The 24719-nt window shown below is 35.5% G+C and overlaps 1 pseudogene; it reads left to right on the top strand.

Moving 5' to 3' along the window:
• The first annotated feature begins 2258 nt into the window (after nt 1–2258).
• On the top strand, nt 2259–2851 carry LOC110313791 (annotated as a pseudogene).
• Nucleotides 2852–24719: the final 21868 nt, after the last annotated feature.

Genomic DNA, 24719 nt, shown 5'->3' with positions numbered 1-24719 from the left:
GAGAGAGAGAGAGAGAGAGAGAGAGAGAGAGAGAGAGGTTAAGGGTGATAACTTCCATAGTAGAGTATACACTTTTATTAACTAATTATTTATGAAAAATGCAATCAATCACAGAAGAATAAACTTATGCAAGTAAATAAATTTTACATCCTTAACCATATATTGAAATTGAATTTATTTAATAACATGAAGAATTTGTATTTCTAATGTATTATATTTTGAAAGTGGATGTTGGTTTGAATTTTTTTCTCTTTACAATTTGCTTTTCTAGTGGATATTTTGTTTATTTACATTTCTTTTTTAAATATATTTTTATTAGATATTTATTTACATTTCAATTGTTATCATCTTTCCTGATCTCCCCAGATACCCCCTATCCCATCCTCCCACCCCCTGCTCCTATGAGGGTGCTCCCTCACCCAACCATCTACCCCCACCTCCCTGTCCTCACATTCCCCTACACTGGTGCATCAAGTCTTCACAGGACCATAGGCCTCTCCTCCCATTGATGCCCAACAAGGCCATCCCCTGGTACACATGTAGCTGGAGCCATGGTTCCTCCATGTCTTCTACTTGCATGGTGATTTAGACCCTGAGAACTCTGGTTAGTTGATATTGTTGTTTTTCCTATGGGGTTGCAAATCCCTTCAGCTCCTTCAGTCCCTTCTCTAACTCTTCCATTGGGGACCCTGTGATCAGTTCAATGGTTGACTGCAAGCATCCACCTTTGTATATGTCAGGCTCTGGCAAAGCCTCTCAGGAGACAGCTATAGCAGGCTCCTGTCAGCATGCACTCCTTAGCATCCAAAATAGTGTCTGGGTTTGGTGTCTGTAGATGGATCCCCATGCAGGGCAGTCTCTGGAGGGCCTTTCCTTTCGTCTCTGTTCCATACTTTATTTCAGTATTTGCTCTGTATTAGAAATCTTTATTTCTAGTGTATTGTATTTCAAAAGTGGATGTTGGTTTGAGTTTATTATTGGAAGAATGTGTACTTCCAATGTATTATTCTTCAAAATGGATGTTGATTCAAATGTCCCAAGCCAATCAGAAAATAGATATTTTGTAATCTATAACAGTAGCAATATTACAGTTATGCAGTAGAAATAATAATTTTATGGTTTGGATTATCACAATGTAAATTACTATATTAAAGTGTCACAGCATTAGAAAGATTGAGAGCAACTAAACTACAAGCTTCACCCTGGAAAGTAGTTTTCAGGCTACCAGAAAGGGAAACTCATCAGATCGCCCAGATACAAATCTTTTAACATATAACAATGACTAGTCTATAAAATTTACTGGTGTAATAGTGACATAATATTATATAAGTAGCCAGTTATGTTTTTGGTTACATTAAAGTCAATTCCATGAGATGAAACCCATACCTAACACTGCTAATGTTACCAAGAACATGAAATAAGACAGATCTTGAGACATAGTGGGATTTCTATGACTATCAAACTTCTAAATGAACATACCAGTAAAATCATACATAACATATTACTATACACACCAATCTTTATCAGAGAAGCATCTTGGAAGTACATGAAATTAATAAAAGAATCTAAAACTCAACAATATGTAGAGAGTGAGAAACTTTGGAACACTCAACCCTAAGTCAAATTTCTTTTTCTACCCTTATCACCAAGGCTCAAGGATAGGATCCATGCAGAAAAGGAGACAAAAAGAAAAATATATAGAGGGTGGATGACTCTAAGAAAAAATCTTCCAGACACAACAGGAAGGACATCCATAGGTACTCATAGAAAGCATGCACACAAGACCTGCACAAATTCAAACCAGACAAAATATTTCCATGATGCAGAATGGTAAGTAGGCACAAAGTCCTATTGCTAATCAAGAAATTATCTGAAAATGATACCTGTTAGAAAAGAGAAAATTAATTAATTTTTTCCAATGGAGTGACACTGCGTATATCAACCACATGACAAGGTAGGCCCTAGGTCCAGCAGAAGTAGGCCAACACAAAACTGACTTGGGTGTGTATGCGTGTGCGTGTGCATGTGCACATGTGTGTGTGTGTGTGTGTTTGATGTATATGTGTATTTTTGTCTTGTTTGATTATTTATTGTGTATTTTTGTTTTGTTTGATTATTTATTGATTTTTGTTCCTTTATTTTTTTGGATGAGGGGAGTTTTGAGGGAAAGAACAGGAAGTAATGTGGAGAAAGGAGTGAGCTTTATCTGGGAAGAAGTATGGGAGGAAGAAGAATATGATCATTTTGGACTGTAACCAATGCTTGCAGTAGCTGAGTCTTTGGTGGGGAAGAAGATAGTGTTAGTGATGGGCAATGCAAAGAAGCTGGAGGACTTCATCCAGATTCTAGGAGATAAGTTTTCATGCACATTGGTGGCACAGAAAATTGACCTGCCTGAATACCAGGAAGAACTGGATGAGATTTCCATACAGAAGTATGAGGAGGCAGCTCACCAGGTGCAGGGCCCTGTACTTATGGAGAATACCTGTCTGTTATTTAATGCACTTAGGGGACTGACAGGACCCTACATAAAATGGTTCCTATAGAAGGTAAAGCCAGATGGTCTCCACCAGTTTCTGTCCAGCTTTGAAGATAAATCAGCCTATGCACTCTGCAGATTTTGCTCTCAGCCCTGGGGACCCAAACAAGCCAGTACTCCTGTTCAGAGGCTAGAACCTGGGAAAGACTGTGTTCCCATCAGGATGCTGGGACCTTGCCTTTAAGCCTGATGGATATGAGCAAACGTAGGTAGAGATGCCAGACTGAGAAGAACACCATTTCTCACCTGTTCCAGGCCCTGCCTAAGCTACAAGAATATTTTAGTGTGACTGCTGGGGCTGGTGATCTCTAGGGCCATGGGTAGGGGGACTAGTTCAGAACTCACCAGGAGGCAGGCACTCCTGGCAAGGATTTCTCTGGTTTTCCCTTTGCCAGGGGATACAGACAGCTTCAGCGGCTAGTTCTTGGAAGAGCAGTTGGCTCTGCATAGGGGAATTCTGGGTCAGTTGATACTAAACTCTCGCCAGTTGCAGTTCAAGAGTTGCCTTTAGCCAGGCATAGTAGTGCACACTTTTAATCCCAGAATTTGGGAGGTATAGGCAGACAGATATTAGTGAGTTCCAGGCCAGTCTGGTTTACATAGAGAATTCCTGGACAGCCAGAGCTACACAGTGAGACTTCATTTCAAAAACAAAACAAAACAAAACAACAACAACAAAAACAAAACAAAACAAAAACAAAGTTGTATTTGCAGTCTCTGGTTCTGGGATCCTGAAAAAATTTTGGGTGTTCGCACTTATGTGGTTGAGGGTTTGGCAAAGAAATACACAACTTTTGATTTTAGAATGTAGCAAATATAAATTCTGGAAGACATTTGTTTTCAAAGTAAATGGTATGTCTGATTTTGGATAAAAAATAAAGAATAGAATCAAAATATAGTGCATGAAATGAGAGATTTTAAATAAAATGTATTCTTTGGAAATTTATTGTAATATAATTGATAATAAGCCCAAATAAAAACATAAATTTGTAAAGAAATGAAGATGATCTTAGAATACTTAGAAATTATTTTACAGAAATCATAAAATATAATATACTGCTTTAAAGATTTATGTGCAGTATAAAGCTTTGGGATGATTAAAAAGTATTAATTCAAATGTTAAAATAACTTATTAATTGATTTGTATGTGCTAGTTTTTTTGAAAATATGGTTATTTATAAAATCGGTTGTAAGTATAATTCTTTGTCTTATTCTATCACAAAATAACTGGTATTAAAATAATCAACTCCCAAAAGTTATGCATGAGTTAGGACTCTCTCACAACTTTTCAGTCTTTCACTAATATTTCTAACATAAAATGTGGTGGTGATACTCCTCTATATTTTATTCTTCATTATATATATATATTGCCTATGGAAAACATTGACTTATTAGTATGACCTTTCATGGCCCACTACTCAGCCTCATACAAATACTCCTAATATCCTTCTGAGATTTGCTGTGCTTACTTATAGGACTGCCACAAGAATATCTGCATAACACCATCTCATTCAACAAGGCCCTATCATTAGCCTATGTCTCATTAATCAAATCATCTACCCTGATATTTTTGAGTATAAAAAGGTTATAGTTTAAGAGTGAATTGATCATAATCACAATTGTCACTATAATCACCAATATTGATTGATTGCTTCATGTATAGTACTATTAAAGAAAACAATATTTAAAGAAAAGCTATTATCTAGTTATAAATTGATGTTTTCATGTTACAATCTCACTGCACATTAATAACTATAACATATATATATATATTTATGTATATATGCATATATATTCATAATAATAATAAGACAAAGCATTTTATAATGATAAACTCACAGGTTTTATTTTTTTTAACTTTTTCCAATTTTTTATTAGGTATTTTCTTCATTTACATTCAAATGCTATCTGGAAAGTCCCATATACTCTCCCTCCACTCTGCTCCCCTACCCAGTCATTCCCACTTCTTGGCCCTGGTGTTCCCCTGTACTGGGGCATATAAAGTTTGCAAGACCAAGGGACCTCTCTTCCCAATAATGGCCAACTAGGCCATCTTCTGCTACATATGTAGCTAGAGACACGAGCTCTGGGAGTACTGGTTAGTTCTTATTGTTGTTTCACCTATAGTATTGTAGACCCCTTCTGCTCCTTGGGTACTTTCTCTAGCTCCTCCATTGGGGGCCCTGTTTCTGAGGAACCTTCAGAATTATTTCCAGAGTGGTTGTACCAGTTTGCAGACCCACCAACAATGGAAGACTGTCCCTTTTTCTCCACATTCTCACGTGGAACTATTATAACAAAAGCCTTTGTTTATTAAAATGCTCTGGATACTTCTATCAGTACATATTTTACCTATCGTCTACTTTTTCAGGGCAGTTGTATTTGTGAGAATTTATGGATGTAGGTTCTAATATTAACAAAAGGCAAAATCTCATAGCAAACTCCCTGATCCAGAGGAGTGAGGATACACTAGCAGTTTTACAGCACACCTAAAATCTCTAGAACAAAAGGAAGTAAATTCACCGAAGAGGAGTAGATGACAGGCTATAATCACAGTTGATCTTAGCCAAAAGGCCTAGAAGCGGTTGACAGGATATAATCAAACTCAGGGCTGAAATCAACTGAGTCGAAACAAAAAGAACTATACAATAATCAACCAAACCAGCTGTTTTTTGTTTGTTTGTTTGTTTTGTTTTGTTCTGTTTTTGAGAAAATCAACAAAATGGATAAACCCTTAGCTAGACTCAATAGAGGGCACAGGGACAGCATCCTAATTAACAAAATCAGAAATGAAAAGGGAGACAGGGAGACATAACAACAGATCCTGAGAAAATCCAAAACACCATTAGATCCTACTACAAAAGGCTATACTCAACAAAACTGGAAAACTTCCTAGACAGATACCAGGCAGCAAAGCTAAATCAGGATCAGATTAATGACCTAAACAGTCCGATACCCCTAAAAAATTAGAAGCAGTCATTAATAGTCTCCCAACCAAAAAAGCCCAGAACCAGATGGGTTTAGTGCAGTTTTATCAGACCTTCAAAGAAAACCTAATTCCAGTTCTTCTCAAACTATTCCACAAAATAGAAACAGAAGGAACTCTACTTAATTCATTCTATGATGCCACAATTACTCTAATATCTAAACCACATAAAGACCCAACAAAGAAAGAAAACCTCAGATCAAATTCCCCTATGAATATCACTGCAAAAATACTCAATAAAATTCTCTCTAACCGAATCTAAGAACACATCAAAACAATCATCCATCATGATCAAATAGGCCTCATTTCAGGGATGCAGGGATGGTTTAATATATGGAAATCCATAAATGCAATCCACTACGTAAACAAACTCAAAGACAAAAACCACATGATCATCTCGTTAGATGCTGAGAAAGCATTTGACAAAATCCAACACCCATTCATGATAAAAGTCTTGGAAAGATCAGGAATTCAAGGCCAGTACCTAAACATAATAAAAGCAATCTACAGTAAACCATTAGCCAACATCAAAGTAAATGGAGAGAAGCTGGAAGCAATCCCACTAAATCAGGGACTAGACAAGGCTGCCAACTTTCTACCTAGCTATTCAATATACTACTCGAAGTCCTAGCCAGAGCAATTAGACAACAAAAGGAGGTCAAGGGGACACAAGTTGGAAAGGAAGAAGTCAAAATATCACTATGTGCAGATGATATGATTGTATATATAAGTGACCCTCAATATTTCACCAGATTTTAATTTTTTTAATTTTGAAAATTATGGATATAAATTTTATGAGAGAGAAGCCTAGCAAAACTGTCCTCTGAGAGGCTCCATCCAGCAGCTTAACTAAACAGATACAGGCTCAGATCCATATATTAGATGGAGCTCAGGGAGTTGTGTGGAAAAGTAGAGGGAGTGATTGAGGAACACAAAGCGGATAGGAACTCCACAGGAAGACCAACAGAATCAACTAACCTGGACCCTTGTGGGTTCTCAGAGAATGAATAACCAACCAAATATAATACAAGGGCTGGAAATAGGTCCCCCACACATATGTAAAACATATGGAATTTGGTCTTCATGCAGGTCCCCCAATAAGTGACAGCTTATTCTGCCTCTGTTGTCTAACTTTGGATCCTGTTCCCTTAACTGGGCTGTCATTTCTGCTCTCAGTGGAAAAATATGTACCTACTCCTGAAGTGAATTGAGCTGCCAGTATTCATTTTTTGCACTAAAAAGTACCAGATATCCCTTAAATTCTTGCCAAAACAATTGCATGCATAAAGCTTTTCTACAAGACAGCAATTTGTTGCTTAGATATAGCTAATAACTTGGATAAAGACTGTGAGAATCTAAAATACCATTGCTTCTCCAGTCCATGCCAAATAATTTTCATTTGTGTGAACACCCCAGGAGAAAGAGGCTTCCTGTGTCAATGTATTCCTGGGTACAGTTGGTTGACCTGTGAAACTGCCACTAATTCCTTTGGACACAACACCTGCCAACATGGAGCACATGCCATAAAGACTCCGGGCACCTTATCTGTATCTTCTAGAAAGTTCTATAAGATAGATCACAATGAGTGTGCTTCCAGTCCTTGCTACAAAGGAGTTGTGCACCAGGAAGGAATCAATGGCTACTCCTGCTTGGTGTGCTTGGATACCAAGGCAGGCATTGTGACTTGAAAGTGGATAAACAAATTTCTTTATGATCCCCACATGAGTGAGGCTGTGTTCCCCAATGAGATAGGAAGATACATGTATGTCGGTCCTCAAGAGTATCTTGTTGTGGACTGTGATTTGGAAATTGATGACTGTGGATGTCAGCCATGCCTACATGGTACCAAGTGTCAGGATGCTCTTGGGACTTACTACTGTGAATAAACACCTAAACTCCTTGGAGAGCATTGTGAACTCAACTTTGCAGAATGTGCAAATCAGACAAGTCTCCAAGGAGGTCGATATATGGGTGAAGGAAACAAAAACCACTGTGTCTGCATGGGTAGTGGGTTCACAGGGACACACTGTGAGACTTTGACACCTCTCTGTTGGTCAAACCCTTCTCACAATGATACAATATGTGAAGACACTGTTGACAGCTATATTTGTCACTGCTTGTCTAGATACACAGGTGCCCTGTGTGAGACAGACATAAGTGAATGCAGTAGCAACCCCTGCCAATTTCAGTGGTGGGTAACAAGCTGTCCTTAAATGATCTAAAAGAATACATTGCTGGCCAGCCTTCCACCTTCAACTACCTTAGAGCCTCAGGCTATGTTTATATCTGTCAGAATAAAATATACTAGGATTCGCAACCTATCATAACTGTCCTCTAAGAGGCTGTACCCCATAACTGACCTAAACAGATGTAGATATCTACAGCCAAACATTAAACCAAGCCCTTAAATCTCGTGGAAAATGTGGGGGAAAAGGTTGAGGAATCCGGAGGGAATAAGAACTACAGAGGAAGACCAACAGTGCCAAATAACCTGGACCTTAGAGAGTTCCCAGACACTGAACCACAAAGAGCATACATGTGCTGGAACTGGGGCCTCTTACATATTTATCAAATGTACATCTTGGTCTTCATGATAGTCCCCCAACAAGTATAGCAGGGGGTCTTACCCTCTGTTGCCTGTGCCTGCCTATGGATAAGTGTTCCATCTTCCTTAACGGGGCTGCCTTACCAAACCTCAGTGGGAGAGGATGTACCTAGTCCAGTGGTGACTTGAGGTATCAAAGTGGGTTGGTTCCCAAGGAGGGACCTCCCCATTCTCAGAGGTGAAAGAGGGATAGGTGGAGGGGTGGTGTGTGTGGGGCGACTGAAAGAACAGGGAGAGGGCATTAATCAAGATGTAAAGTGAATAAATTAATGGAAATAGATATTAGTTTATTTTATAAATATCTTTGTATCAGGGAGTTTGGATTATAATAGATGCACATGTTACTATTGCTATTTTTAAACATCAATTATTAGAAATTCATTATATGAAGTCTAATTATAGCTGTTTAACAAGTTTAACTCTTCTTGATATTGAAGATGTTTTATACAGAGATAAATGTCTCTAAGAACATATTGTAGACTTAAGCCCTTGTGGAACAATTCATGTACCTCACATCCTCAAACCAAGAATAGTTTTCCATACTCTTTTGTCTTGCTTCAATAATTTTGATTATGAACAGCTAATGATCTTACATGTCAAATACCCATGGTAGAAAAGACAGTCTTACAATTCTTTGTGGAAAAAGAGAACAATATTGGAGAACTCATCTTGGTGAATTTCAGCAATCTCTACGAAGCCATAGTTTAGCCCTAAAATGCAATATTATTGATATTTCATAAATAAATTTTTACTGTAATTATCAGTTAAACTTTGAAAATAGTTCTGAGATAAAGCAGAGGAAAGGATCACCTTCAGAAAATATTGTTGATATACCATCATAAAAAATATTGAATTAAATTGCTAACTAACAGCATATAATCATAAAGTTAGCCAAAGAAACCATTTTAGGTCCTAAAAGCATAGAACTTTAAAAAATAAATCAGATGAAATATTTTGTCACAATGAAACAAAATGCTTATAAGCTATACAACTAGCGAAGGTTTCAGATGCAGAAGCTTTAAGGAACATCAGAATTTAGCAACAGAATAACAATAATCCTACTAACAAGTGTAAACAGACCAAAAAAAGAGAATAAGTACTTTACATTGAAATTGTTGTGAATGTCAAATACCATCAAAACTAATAAAAACACATAGTGTTATACATTGTTTATCTAAATATATCTAACTAAGTGTTTATCTTAGGAACATATAAAGAATGTTTAAAATCAATAAGAATACAATCTAAATGTATAAAAAGGACCTGAGTAGACATATCTCAAAAGAGCACAACCAAATGTCCAAGAAGCACAAGATATAATGTTCCATAATATTAGCCATCAGGGAAATGGGAAATATAAATATGTGCCAACCTCTCATAATGTTGGATATGGAATCGTATGATATGATATTTGTTAGCAAACACTTTTGAGTATCATTATTATTTTATGATAGAGTGGTATATAATCTAGAATGGTCTTAACCTAACAATAAATAATAGTTTCTGATTATTGAGTCGGGATATTTGGTCTTAATTAGATAGTAGGAGGTAATTTTTAAAGTTGAAGTTAGAAAAAGGAGAACATATTTTTTTGCATTTACATACTGTGATGAGATTTTTTTTCATTTGTATTCAGGTTGAACTAGATATTTATAAAATATAAGAAAAAACTTTTGTCCAGAGTTCAAGTAAATAATTTTTATTTAAGAACTATATAAAACTTCTCTGTGTTAACCAATAAATGTATACTTCTTCACTATATCAACAGAATACACACATACACACACACACACACACACGCACACACACACACATATATATATATATATATATATATATATATATATATATATTGACCAGATGATGTCAAAATTAGGTTTGCTTATTGGTCACTCTCTCCTTTACAGAATATTTAAAATCTTGACAATATAATCATACATATATAATAAAATATGATATTTATTCTTTCACTCTTTCCTTCTTCCATGGAACAAATCATTTACTGAACCTGGAACTCAAATATAATGTGTAGCAACTGAGCCCCAGGTATGCTCCTATCTTTTCCAATAAGGATCATGGATTATAGACAAAAGCCACCAGACCTAGCTTCATAAGAGCTGCCTATGCAAACTCAGATCCCCATGTTTGAATAGAAAGCATTTTCTTGAATGATTATTCTCTCCAGACCTTAAAATTTTTAAAATATTGTAAAATAAAGTGTATGAGAGACTACTGACTTTTACTGAGAATAGATTATAGGCTTAAACAGAGTCATCATATTAGATACATAATCAAACTGAACATTAAATCTGTCATGTGTTCCAAAGATTGCAAAAGTAAAAAGTAAAAATTTTACAACATCCAATCTGAAGGGTCACTTACAACTTGTACAGTAATAATGAAGGTGCCTTTTCTATTTCAATCTTATAGAAATCACTTAAAAATGGCTTATCTTGTTCTTGATTTCTTCAGCATTTTCTTCCTCCTTAAGCTTACTGAAATGCCTTTCTATTTTTAAATGAAATGTTGTCCAACTCAAGAATGTTCATACCAGTTGGTATGTTCAGGTTTCCTTTCACTACTTGTTGAATGAGGAACAGACCATGAAAGGTCAAAGCAAATATCTTATGCTTAAACTCCAAGTAGTCTGCCTGTGATTTTAAAGAATGATGAAAATTTTCAAAATTTCAATAATAAATGATGTTAATTCTAGCCACACAGTGAAATTTAAATAGACATTATAGAACATTATAAAAGTTTGAGATAATTTCAGTCATCCATAATCCTCAGATTTACAGGTAAGCATTTTAGACAGTAATATATACTTCCTGCTAGTAGTTAAAGTATGCACATGCATAGATTAAGAAAAATTAAGAACAACTCTTTACATAACTATAAGTGTACTCTTGGTTCCAATTTTAACTACTTTAAAAGGATAATCTCATTAAATTTGCCAGCAAACTACATAGTAATGACATATACCTCTGTTTTTCATGAGAAAATGATACTTAGGTGAGGAAAACAAATTATCGAAGGCAAAGAAGCAGTTTTTAAGCTTTAAAAGTCAGGTTCTAACTAATGTATGTGATTCTGACTCTAACAGTTAGAATTTAACCTCTAAGGTATACTTATTAATACACAACACAGTCAATACTTGATACATTTTAATAGACAAAATAATCAATCTATTAAGGTACTATGGTCACATTTGAGATTTCACCACTTCAGAATATATGGCTACTCACAGTATTCCATGGAATTTTCAATGCTCATTACAAAAATTTTTCCTTTAAATTGTTTCATCATACCAAAACTAAACCTTATATTGTTACATGGCCTTAGTTTCCCCTTTCAACCAGGCTCAGAGTTTTCAGTAATCAACATTATGTATCTATGGAGTTTTACATGTTTCATATAAAAATAAAATAATCAAGAAGAAATCAGAGCTTGGGACTTCTTTTACTTTAAAAATTAATGCATACTGTACACTAGTTTAGAACATTATTTCTATTGTTGTTTGGTTTGATTGCATCCTTTACCTTTATATTGTACATTAAAATATACACAACATGAATTTTAAATTGTTAGCATGTTTTAATAGTAAAATTCAGTGATATTTCAGCTAACCACGGTGCTGAACAATCATTAGCAAGCAATTTTAAAATAACTTATGTACAGTGATACACTGTAATATTTATCTACATAGTTATAATCATATAAAATTTGAAAATCAGTTGGACTTCTAAAGCATTAAGATTTCATAAATAACTGAGATCCTAGGAGCAACCTTTTCTACTTTTTTTGTATCTGACCCTGGTTTCTGACCCAGAGCTTTTAAATCCTTTGGAATTTCCTGCCTGATGGGACTCCTTTGTTCTAATGAAAAGTCCCTGTTTGAAAGCTATGGTCACCAGAAAGACTAAGCCTCAATTTGAAATTTGAATGTTTTATTTCTCCTTCTCTGGGGAGGTAAAAAGAACTGGGAACCATGTTCATAATTACTTACAGCCTGTGTGATAAAGTTTCATATAAAAATCCTTTAGAATTTATAGGATTTATAAATTGATTAATATAATGAAATAGCAAACTTCACAGGGACTAAAACTCTACCTTTAACCCAATATAACCTTAGTCAATGTAATTTTCTCTGGATAGTCCTCTGTTTCCTTTGTTACATTTACATTAAGCTTATCAGCACTTCTGTTTCCTTAAAGTATGTGAGACAAAATTGCAAGTGATTTATCCTGACAAGGATATTATAGAACTTTAATGTATAGCTGGATAGGTATACATACTGATGATAGCTCGACATGTGGCAAACATCTGAAGTCAGGAGTAGTCTTGTGGGACTGAGCCCTTAAATTGAAAGCCTGCACCATATCAACTAGAAAGTGTCAGTAATGAATAAACACGAGTTAGTAAAGTTAGCTTGTGTTAGTGAATTAGCTGTTGTGGGCAAAGTGAACATACACCTAACAATATAAATGCTCTAGAAGAACTGAGTTACCTCAGTGAGCACATCATAAAAACTGTAAAACTGTTTGTTTTTCATAATCATCACACCAAAGTGAAGTTCATTATGAAGATTTTTTTTTGTTCCTCATTACCGCCAGATTATAGTAATCATTAATTATTTTCTGTTTGTGTGAACTAGTTAATCCTATATACTTCAAAAACTGTAGTACAGTAAATGATGACTCATGTGCAGCTTCACATACTTATGGAAACATTTCAAGGACCCTGGAGGATGTAGCTTGTATCAACACTTTTTTATAGTATATAATTAAAATGCTATATTATATCTACTTAGACTTTGATTAATTTACTTATTTAAGTTTTTTGATCATTTCTGCTTATTAATTACTGTGAATAGATATTTTATGAATGTTTTTTCATTGAATTTTTCATTAAACATCTGTTTTCAATTCATTTGAACATATACCTAGTCATGGAATTACTCTATTACACCTAATTATAGACTAAACTATTTTCAAATGTAAATGCACAATTTCAAATCCCAAGTAACAGCATGGGAATTTTCTAGTATCTCCACATCCTCCCACACCATTGTATTTACTATGGTAGTCGTATTACTGGGTGACAAATCACAATAGCTTTGATTCACATTTCTTCAGTTAATGATTGTGTGAAACATGTCATCATTGTGGGTAAATAACTATTTAAATCCTTGCGAATAATTTATTAAATTGTTTTCTTCTGTGAATGACCAGGATGTGTGTGTGTGTGTGTGTGTGTGTGTGTGTGTGTGTGTGTGTTTGCATGTGGAGGTCAAAGTAGATTTACAAGAGTAGGGTCTCACCAACCACATTGTTCCAGGGATCTAGATCAGAGTGTTAGTTTAGACAGCAAGCACTATATTTCTTTGATCCATGTCTTTAGCCCATTACATACCTTTTATTTTGCTTTGTCTTTTTTATACAGTTAGGCATTATGCATTATAGATGGTATAGAACTATCAGATAATGTTTGTACATCTTTTCCTCCTTCATTGTTTGTATTTTCACTATTATGATATAATTTAATATTTTTCAGAAGTTTTAACTTGAGGGGGGCCTAGAAGCACTGCTGCTCAAGCATCAGGTCTTCAGTTCATGTCCCACAATCCACACAAAACACTCAGTGCTGCTGGGCACATGTCTAAAGCCATGCCACAGCATGTGATCAACATGTTTTGATTGAAAAAAGTAAACTCAATAAAAAAACAGTTTGTTTTAATTCCTTAAATATTGGTGTACAATTATACAGTATTCTTTACTATCTTTTAATATATGTCACAGCAAATTATTCTTTTTTTTCCTAGTAACTTGGGCTTCTTCATTCTTCCCTTCATTCTTCCCTTTTCATATCTAACACAGATGGAGAACACAAGACCATGCACAATTTTAGCAAGTATCCTTTCAAATTTCCTTTTTGTTTTTCTAGTAAGCAAAATTTTTAGTTTCATTGATGTTTCTACCATATTTGTATTTGTAGTATACATTTTCTAATATTTGCTTTTTTTTCTTCTTGAAAACCATTTATCATTGTCGTTGTTGTCCTCCCCCTTCTCTTCCACCTCCTCTTCCTCCTCCTCTTCTTATTCTGATCTATACTTAATGTGTAAAATCAGTTTCCTTACATTTTATGAAAATGATATAAAATGTTTCTTTTTATTGGTATAACAACATGATGAAATTGTTTTTGCCTTCTGTTTCTACACTCTAAACCCTGTCATACACATTGTTTTTGTTCTTTTCTTTTTCAAATTTATGATCTCTTTATTATTTTACATCTTATCTCTCTCTCTCTCTCTCTCTCTCTATATATATATATATATATATATATATATATATATTCAATGTATAGAATCTTTCTCAATATGTCTCTCTGTCTCTCTCTGTCCTCTGTCTATCTATCTATCTATCTATCTATCTATCTATCTATCTATCTATCTGTCTATCTATACACACACACACACTATATATATATATATATATATCTCATTCTTGTTCAGTTTACATTGATCTGCTGCATTATTACTAGGAGACATAGTCTCACAGCAATTATCTTGATCTTCTGGCCCATGTAATCTTTCTGTCCCTCTTCTACAATGTTCCAGATCCTGAGTCATGGGAGTGTTTTGTAGATGTATCCATTGTAACATGGATCTATATATCCAGATAGGTGGATGGAGAAATGAACAGATAGATAGATAGATAAATAGATAGATAGATAGATAGATAGATAGATAGATAGATAGATAGATAGACAGAAGACAGAGAGAGACAGAAAGACATATTGAGAAAGATTCTATACATTGATTTAGACATAGTGTAACATGACTTTATTTCCTGCATTTTGGAAGCAGAGAGGTTGGATGTATAAGTTCAATAGCCATCCTGGTCTTTAGAGAGCTCCAGGAAAACCAGGGATACACAGAGAACCTCTGTTTTGGAAACAAAAAACAAAAAACAGAAATCACGTACTTTATACAAAGGTCCCAGAGGCCCCTGAGATGGAACTAACATGAATGCTTCCTTCCTGAGGACTAGCTTTCATTGTATCAGATATCATGCATGCTTCAAAGGAAAGGCAGCAATTAGAAGTCCTACTTAGCTATGACACCTGTAAACCACAGCAATGACAAGCACCGCACAATAATCTGCATGATGCAGTAGTGGCACAAAATCAACTGCAGTAACAACTCTTTAATTGGACTTAACAATCTGTTCAATGAGAGGGATGGCATTCTTGATACTGGAAACGTAGCTAACTACTCAATGCTAGTTAAGTACTGGATCTTGGAGGAGAACCTCCAACAACCACTTTACCAACCCAGCATAATTCCTAGCAACAAATTCAGTATTTGTTCTTATACCCACAGATAAGTGTAGTCCTCACCCTTCATGGAGCGAACATCTCTTTGCCAAGATGGATACCATTACAGAAAACAACAGGCATACAAACCAAAATGCAGAACTGTGAAGTCCGGTTACCATGGATGCATACACAAAACACTCCCATAATTCAGGCTTTGAAACATTGTGGAAGAGGGACAGAAAGATTGCATGGGCCCCAAGTTCAAGATGTTTACTGTGAGACCAGGTCTCCTAGTAACATCAAAAACTACACATAAAGTTTCACCAACATGACTACCCAATGTAAACTGAACAAAAATGGACAGAAATAAACATACTGAACAGACTGAAAAAGCTCCATGAATCGTCAGCCCTACACAGAGACTGTGTATATACTGCTGAGAGTCAGGGAAATTGTCTTCCCTAATTAAGAGCACAACAATCGACTATCTAATAAAAAATTGACTATCAATCCTGAAAGTTTGGTCACAAACAACAATTTTATGGACTGAATAGGTTGTACTTAGGAATATATGTTTGTGTGCATATACGTGTATAATACAATTAATAAAAAATCCATAAATGTGAAAAAGAAGATAGGAAGTTATATGGGAGAGTTTGGAGGGAAGAACTAGAAGGGAGAACTGATGTTATTATATGAAATGAAAATCGTAATAAGGTTGCTGAGTTGAAAATGAAATGAATATCTATAAAACATTCAGTTATTTATAGTAGCAAACATAAAGAGCAAAAAACATAATTTTACAAATAATGATTGATGAATCATTTGAGTTCTATGGTCTGTATCTTGGTTGTTTTGTACTTTTTTTTTTTTTTTGCTAATATCCACTTATTAGTGAGGACATACCATGCATATCCTTTTGAGTCTGAGATACCTCACTCAGCATGACATTTTCTAGCTCCATCCATTTGCTTTCGAAACTCAGGATGTCCTCACTCTTAATAGCTGAGTAGTATTTCATTGTGTAAATGAACCACATTTTCTGTATTCATTCTTGGGACATCTGGGTTGTTTTCACCTTCTGGCTATCATATGTAATGCAGCTATAAAAATAGTGGAACACAAGCCCATGTGGCATGGTGGGGCATCTTTTGGGTATATTCTCAAGAGTGGTATAGCTGGGTCTTCAGGTAGACCCGTTTCCAATTTTCTGAGGAATCTCCAGGTTGATTTGCAGAGTGGTTGTACCAGTTTGCAATCTCATCAGCAATGGAGGAGTATTCTTCTTTTTCCACATCTTCGCCTACATGTGCTGTCACCTGAGTTTTTTATCTTTGCCATTCTGATTGGTTTACGGTGGAATCTCAGGGTCGTTTTGATTTGCATTTTCCTGATCACTAAGGACTATAAACATTTCTTTAGGTGCTTCTCAGCCATTCAAGAATCCTCTGTTGTCAATTTTCAGTTTAGATATATATCCCAATTTTTGAATTGGGGTGTTTTGTTTTTTGGTGGTTAGCTTCTTGAGTTCTTCATTTATTTTTAGAATTAACTTTTTATCAAATGTGAGGTTAGTGAAGATTTTTCCTAGTCTGTAGGTTGCAGATTTGTCTTATTGACTATGCCCTTTGCCTTAGAGAAGCTTTCCAGTTTCATGATGTTCCATGTATCAATTTTTGATCTTAGAGCATGAGCCATTGGAATTCTGCTTAGGAAACTTACCCCCATGCCAATGTGTTCAAGGCTCTTTTCTAATTTCTCTTCAGTGTATCAGGTTTTATGTTGAAGTCCTTGATCCACTTGGACTTGAGCTTTGTACCAGTTGACAAATATGGTCTGTTTTCATTTTTCTACATGCAGATAATTAGACCAGCACCATTTATTGAAGATGCTTTCTCTTTCCCATTGTGTATTGTTGACATCTTTGTCAAAGATCAAGTGTCCATAAGTATGTGGTTTTATTTCTGTGTCTTCAGTTTTCCATTGATCAACATGTCTGTCTCTGTACCAATACCATGCAGTCTTTATCACTATTGCTCTTTAGTAAGATTAAAGTCAGGGATGGTGAGTCCCCAGCTGTTCTTTTATTGTTAAGAATTGTTTTCACCATTCTGGGGTATTTTGCCTTTCCAGATGAATTTGAGAATTGATCTTTCTATGTCTTTGAAGAATTGTGTCGGGATTTTGATGGGGACTGAATTCAATCTATATAATGCCTTTGTTGAATGGCCATTTTTACAATATCAGTTCTCCCAATTCATGGTCATGGGAGATATCTCCATTTTCTGAGATCTTCAACTTTTTTCTAAAGAAACTTGAAGTTGTCATTCAGGTCTTTCACTTGTTTGGTTAGAGTTACCCCGAGATACTTTATGTTATTTGTGGCCATAGTGAAGGGAATTGTTTCCCTAATTTCTTTCTCAACTTGTTTATCATTAGTATAAAAGAAGGCTACTGATTTATTTGAGTTAATTTTATATCTGGACACTTTGCTGAATGTGTTTATCAGTTGGACAATTCTCTGGTAGAATTTGTGGGGTTGCTTATGTATACTATCATATCCTCTGCAAATAGTGATACCTTTATTTCTTCTTTGCCACTTTTTATCCCCTTGATCTCTTTTTGTTAGAATTTTGAGGTCAGGTGGCATGGGAGATGGAGATTGGGGACATCCTTGTGGAGAGGGTGGTGAGGTTGGGGAGGAGGTATAGGATGTAGAACAGTTGGAGGGAGGAAAATGTTGGTAATAAAATCTGGAGTGTAAAAATAAATAATTAAATAAATTTAAAAGACAAAGGAAAACCAAATAATGATTGCTATTTTATGACATGTAAGTATCAGCTATTAGTGAGATAATATTCATTTAGAATTTAAATTCAAATCTCCTCTTTGAGCTGAGTTTTGAGTCCTAGTCATGAAAAATAAAATAATTGAATCTGTTTTGACATGTTTTCATTGCTTTTCTTTCCACTATCTGATACATATACTGATAAACAGTGAATCTAATAAAGAGTAAATGACATTGAGAAAGAAAAATAGAAATTATGAATAAGACTTTAAGTAAAAAACATTGAAAATGGATAGTTATAATATAAACTGTATTCTGTAGTGATGCTTGCTGTACTCTGTAAATTTTGCTGTTTCTATTGACTCTAAAATTTTAAATAATAGAGAAATAAAAAAAATATTTATAATTTGAGCATTATAACACTTTTTATTTATTTTAATTAGATATTTCCTTTATTTACATTTTAAATGTTATCCCCTTTCATAGTTTCCTCTCTGAAAATCCCCTCTCCTCTCCTCCCTCCCCCTGCTCCCCAACCTACCCACACCTGCCTCCTGGCCCTGGCATTCCATTATACTGGGGCAGAGAATTTTCACAAGACCAAGGGCCTCTCCTCCCATTGATGGCCAACTAGGCCATCCTCTGCTACATATACAGCAATTCCCACAATGTGATTTCTTTGATTGGTGATTTAGTACCAGGGAGCTCTGGGGGTTACTGATTAGTTCATATTTTTGGTCCTCCTATAGGACTGCAAAACCCTTCAGCTCCTTAGGTAATTTCTCTAGCTCCTTCATTGGGGACCCTATGCTCTATCCAATGGATGACTGTGTGCATCCACTTCTGTATGTGCGAGGCACTGGCAGAGGCTCTCAGGATACCACTGAATCAGGTTCCTGTCAGCAAAATCTGGTTGGCATCGGGAATAGTGTCTGGGTTTGGTTGTTATTTATGGGATGGATCCACAGTTGGGGCAGTCTCAGGATGGTCCTTCCTTCAGTCTATGCTCCAAACTTTATCTCTGCAAATCCTTCCTTGAGGATTTTGTTCCCTCTTCTAAGAAGGATCAGAATATCCTCACTTTGGTCTTCCTTCTTCTTAAGTTTCACGTGTTTTGCAAATTGTGTCTTAGGTATACTGAGTTTATGGGCTAATATTCACTAATCATTGAGTGCATATTATTTGTGTTCTTTTGTGATTGGGTTACCTCACTCAGGATGATATCCGCTGGAGCCATCCATTTGTCTAAGAATTTCATAAATTCATTGTTTTTAATTGCTGCATAATATTCTGTTGTGTAAATGTACCACATTTTCTGTATCCATTCCTCTGTCGAGGGACATATGGGTTCCTTTCAGCTTCTGGCTATTATAAATAAGGCTGCTATGAACCTAATGGAGCATGTATTCTTATGACAAGTTGGAGCATCTGATGGATATATGCCCAAGAATGGTATTGCTACATCTTGCTGTAGTATTATGTCCAATTTTCTGAGGAACTGCCAAACGGATTTCCAGATTGGTTGTACTAGGTTGCAAACCCACCAGCAATGGAGGAGTGTCCTTATTTCTCCACATCCTCACCAGCACCTGCTGCCACCTGAGGTTTTTTTATCGTAGCCATTCTGACTGGTGTGAGGTGGAATCTCAGGGTTTTTTTTTGGTTTGCATTTGCCTGATAATTAAGAATGTTGAGCATTTTTTAGGTGTTTCTCAGCCATTCCATATTCCTCAGGTGAGGATTCTTTTTTTTCTTTTATTTTTATTAGATATTTTGTTCATTTACATTTGAAATGCTATCCCCAAAGCCCCCTACACCCTCCTCCTGTCCTACTCCCCAACCCACCCACTCCTGCTTCCTGGCCCTATTATTCCCCTGTAATGGGGCATATGATCTTCCCAATACTAAGGGCTTCTCCTCCCAATGATGGCCAACTAGCCCATCCTCTGCTACATATGCAACTAGAGACACAGCTCTGGGGGGTACTGGTAAGTAAATATCATTGTTCCTCCTATAGAGTTGCAGACACCTTTAGCTCCTGGGGTACTTTCTCTAGCTCCTTAGTTTAGCTCTGTACCACATATTTAATGGAGTTATTTGGTTCTCTGGATTCCAACTTCTTGAGTTCTTTTCTATCTGATATATGATTGGTAATGATATTTTCCCAATCTGTTGACTGCATTTATTTTTCTTATTGACAGTGTGCTTTCCCTTATAGAAGCTTTGCAATTTTATGAGGTTCCATTTGTAGATTCTTAATCTTACAGCACAAGCCATTGGTGCTCTGTTTAGGAATTTTTTTTCCCTGTGCCCTTATCTTTGAGGTTCTTCCCCACTTTCTGCTCTATGATTTTCAGTGTCTTTGGTTTTCTGTAAATTTCATTGATCCACTTAGACTTGAGCTTTGTACAAGGGGATAGGAATAGATCAATTAACATTCTACTACATGCTAACCACCAGTTGAGCCAAAGCCATTTGTTGAGAATTCTGTTGTTTTTCCACTGGATGGTTTTAGCTCCTTTGTCAAAGATCAGATGACCATAGGTCTGTGGATTCATTTCTGAGTCTTCAGTTCTACTCCATTGATCTACCTGTCTGTTGCTGTACCAGTCCCATACAGTTTTTATCACAATTTTGCTTTAGTACAGCTTGAGATCAGGCATGGTGATTCCACCACAGGTTCTTTTATTGTTGAGAATAATTTTTGCTATCCTAGGTTGTTTTGTCATTCCATATGAATTTGCAAATTGCCCTTTCCAACTCTGTAAAGAATTGAGTTGGAATTTTGATGGGGATTACATTGAATCTGTAGACTGCTTTCAACATAGCCATTTTGACTATATTAATCCAGCCAATCCGTGAGCATGGGAGATCTTTCCATATTCTGACATATTCTTTGATTTATTTCTTCAGAGACTTGAAGTTCTTGTCATAAAGATCTTTCACTTCCTTTGTTAGAGTCACACCAAGGAATTTTACATTTTTTGTGACTATTGTGAAGGGTGTTGTTTCCCTAATTTCTTTCTCAGCCTCTTTATCCTTTGTGTAGAGAAAGGCCACTGATTTGTTTGAGTTTATTTTATATCCAGCTAAATCACTGAAGTTGTTTATCAGGTTTAAGAGTTCCCCTATGGAATTTCTGGGGTCACAAGTATACTATCATGTCATCTGAAAATAGTGATATTTTGAGTTCTTCCATTCCAATTTGTATCCCTTTGATCTCCTTTTGTTGTCTAATTGCTGTAGCTAGGACTTCGAATACTGTATTGAATAGGTTGGGAGAGAGTGGGCAGCCTTGTTTAGTCCCTGATTTTAGTTGGATTGGTTCAAGTTTCTCTTCATTTAGTTTGATTACTGGTTGATTAGTTTGATTAGTTGATTACTTCTTGATTAGTTTGGTTACTGGTTTGCTGTATATCACCTTAATTATATTTAGGTATGGGCCTTGAATTCCTGATCTTTCTGATGCTTTTATCATGAAGGGGTGTTGGATTTTTTCAAATGCTCTCACAGCATCTTATGAGACGATCATGTGGTGTTTTTGTCTTTGAATTTGTTTATACAGTGGATTGCATTGATGGATTTCCATATATTGAACCATTCCTGTATCCCTGGGGTGAAGCCTCCTTGATCATGATGGGTGATCATTTTGATGTCTTCTTGGATTCTGTGAGAATTTTATTGAGTATTTTTGCACCACTATTCATAAGGGATATTAGTCTGAAGTTCTTCTTCTTTGTTGTATCTTTGAATAGGTATCAGTTTAATTGTAGCTTCATAAAACAAGTTGGGTAGAGTACCTTCTGTTTCTATTTTGTGGAATTGTTTGAGGAGAATTGGAATTAAGTCTTCTTTTAAGGTCTGATAGAACTCTGCACTAAACCCATCTGGTCCAGGCCTTTTTTTGGTTGGGAGACTATTAATGACTGTTTCTCTTACTTTAGGGGATATGGAAGGATTTAGGTCATTAATCTGATCCTGATTTAACTTTGGTTCCTGTTATCTGTGTAGAAAATTGTTCACTTCATCAAGGTTTTCCAGTTTTGTTGAGTATAAACTTTTATAGTAGGGTGTGATGAATTTTTGGATTTCCTCAGATTCTGTTCTTATGTCTCCTTTTCATTTCTGGTTTTGTTAATTAAGATACTCTCCCTGTACCCTCTTGTTTGTCTGGCTAAAGTTTTATCTATCTTGTTGATTTTCTCAAAGAAACACCTCCTGGTTTGGTTGATTCTTTGTATACTTCTTGTTGTTTCTACTTGGTTGGTTTCAAACCTGAGTTTGATTGTTTCCTGATATCTAATTCTCTTGGTTGTATTTGCTTCCTTTTGTTCTAGAGTTTTTTGTCTTTCTTTCTTTCTTTCTTTCTTTCTTTCTTTCTTTCTTTCTTTCTTTCTTTCTTTCTTTCTTCCTTCCTTCCTTCCTTCCTTCCTTCCATTCTTTCTTTTTTCTTTTTTTCTTTCCTTCTTTTTTTCATTTATTTATTTAGGTGTGCTGTCAAGCTGCTAGTGTATGTTCTCCTTTTTTTTGGAAGCACTCAGAGCTGAGTTTTCCTCTCAGGACTGATTTCATTGTGTCCCATAAGTTTGGGTATACTGTGGCTTTATTTTCATTAAGCTGTAAAAAGTCCTTAATTTCTGCCGTGACCAAGTTATCATTGAATAAAGTCTTCCTTCAGCTTCCACGCGTATGTTGCCTTTCTATTATTTATGTTGTTGTTGAAGATCAGCCTTAGACCAATGTGATCTGATAGAATGCATTGGATAATTTCAATATTTTTATATCTGTTGAGTCCTGTTTTATGATTTATTATATGGTCAATCTTAGAGAAGGTATCATGAATTGCTGAGAAAAGAGGTGCTGAGAGGAAGGTATATCCTTTTGTTTTAGGACAAAATGTTCTACTGAGATCTGCTAAATCCATTTGTTTCATATCTTCTGTTAGATTCACTCTGTCTCTATTTAGTTTCTATTTCTAGGTTCTGTTCATTGATGAGAGTGTGTCATTGAAGTCTCCCATTATTGTTGTGTGTTGTGCAATATGTGCTTTGAGCTTTACTAAAGTTTCTTTAATGAATGTGGATACCCTTGTATTTGGAGCGTAGATGTTCAGGATTGAGAGTTCATCTTGGTAGATTTACCTTTGATGAGTATGAAGTGCTCCTCCTTGTCTTTTTTTGATAAGTTTAGTTTGAAAGTCGATTTTATTAGTTATTAGAATGGCTACTGCTGGTTTCTTGGGACTATTTGCTTGAAAAATTGTTTTCCAGACTTTTATTCTGAGGTAGTATCTATCTTTGTCCCTGAGATGGGTTTCCTGTTTGCAGCAGAATGTTGGGTCCTGTTTATATAGGCAGTCTGTTACTCTATATCTTTTTATTGGGGAATTCAGTCCATTGATATTAAGACATATTAAGGAAATGTAATTGTTGCTTCCTGCTCTTTTTATTGTTAGAGTTGGGATTCTGTTCTTGTTGCTATCTTCTTTTAGGTTTGTTGCAGGATTACTTTCTTGCTTTTTCTAGGACATAGTTCCCCTCCTTGTGTTGGAGTTTTTCCTTTATTATCCTTTGAAGGGCTGGATTCATGGAAAGATATTGTGTGAATTTGGTTTTTTTCTTGGAATACTTTAGTTTCTCCATCTGTGGTAATTGAGGGTTTTGCTGGATACAGCAACCTGGGCTGACATTTGTATTCTCTTAGGGTCTGTATAACATCTGTCCCAGATCATCTGGCTTTCACAGTCTTTAGTGAGAAGTCTTGTGCAATTCTAATATGTCTTCCTTTATACGTTACTTGACATTTTTCCCTTACTGCTTTTAATATTCTGTCTTTATTTTGTGCATTTGTTGTTCTGATTATTATGTATCAGAGGAAATCCTTTTCTGGCCCAGTCTATTTGGATTTCGGTATGTTTCTTGTATGTTTATGGGCATCTCTTTCTTTAGATTAGGGAAGTTTTCTTCTATAATTTTGTTGAAGGTATTTACTGGTCCTTTAATTTTAAAATCTTTCTTTCTCATCTATACCTATTATCCTTAGGATTGGACATCTCTTTGTGTCCTGGATTTCCTGGATATTTTGAATTAGGATCTTTTTGGATTTTGCATTTTCCTTGATTGTTTTGTCCATGTTTTCTAAGGAATCTTCTGCACCTGAGATTCTCTCTTCCACCTCTTGTATTGTGTTGGTGATGGTGAAATAAATCTATGGCTCCTGATTTCTTTCCTAAGATTTCTATCTCCAGATTTCTCTCCATTTGTGTTTCCTTTATTGTTTCTACTTCCAATTTTAGATCCTGGATATCTTTTGTTCAATTCCTTCACCTGTTTGGTTGTGTTTTCCTATAATTATTTAAGGGATATTTATGTTTCCTTTTTTAGACTTCTAACTGTTTAGCTGTGTACTCCTGTAGTTCTTTTTTTTATTATTATTATTTTCTTTATTTACATTTCAAATGCTATCCCGAAAGTTTCCCATA

Source organism: Mus pahari, chromosome X (assembly GCF_900095145.1).
Source record: "Mus pahari chromosome X, PAHARI_EIJ_v1.1, whole genome shotgun sequence".
NCBI classification, from domain to species: Eukaryota; Metazoa; Chordata; class Mammalia; order Rodentia; family Muridae; genus Mus; species Mus pahari.
This window is presented reverse-complemented; position numbering and strand designations above follow the sequence as displayed.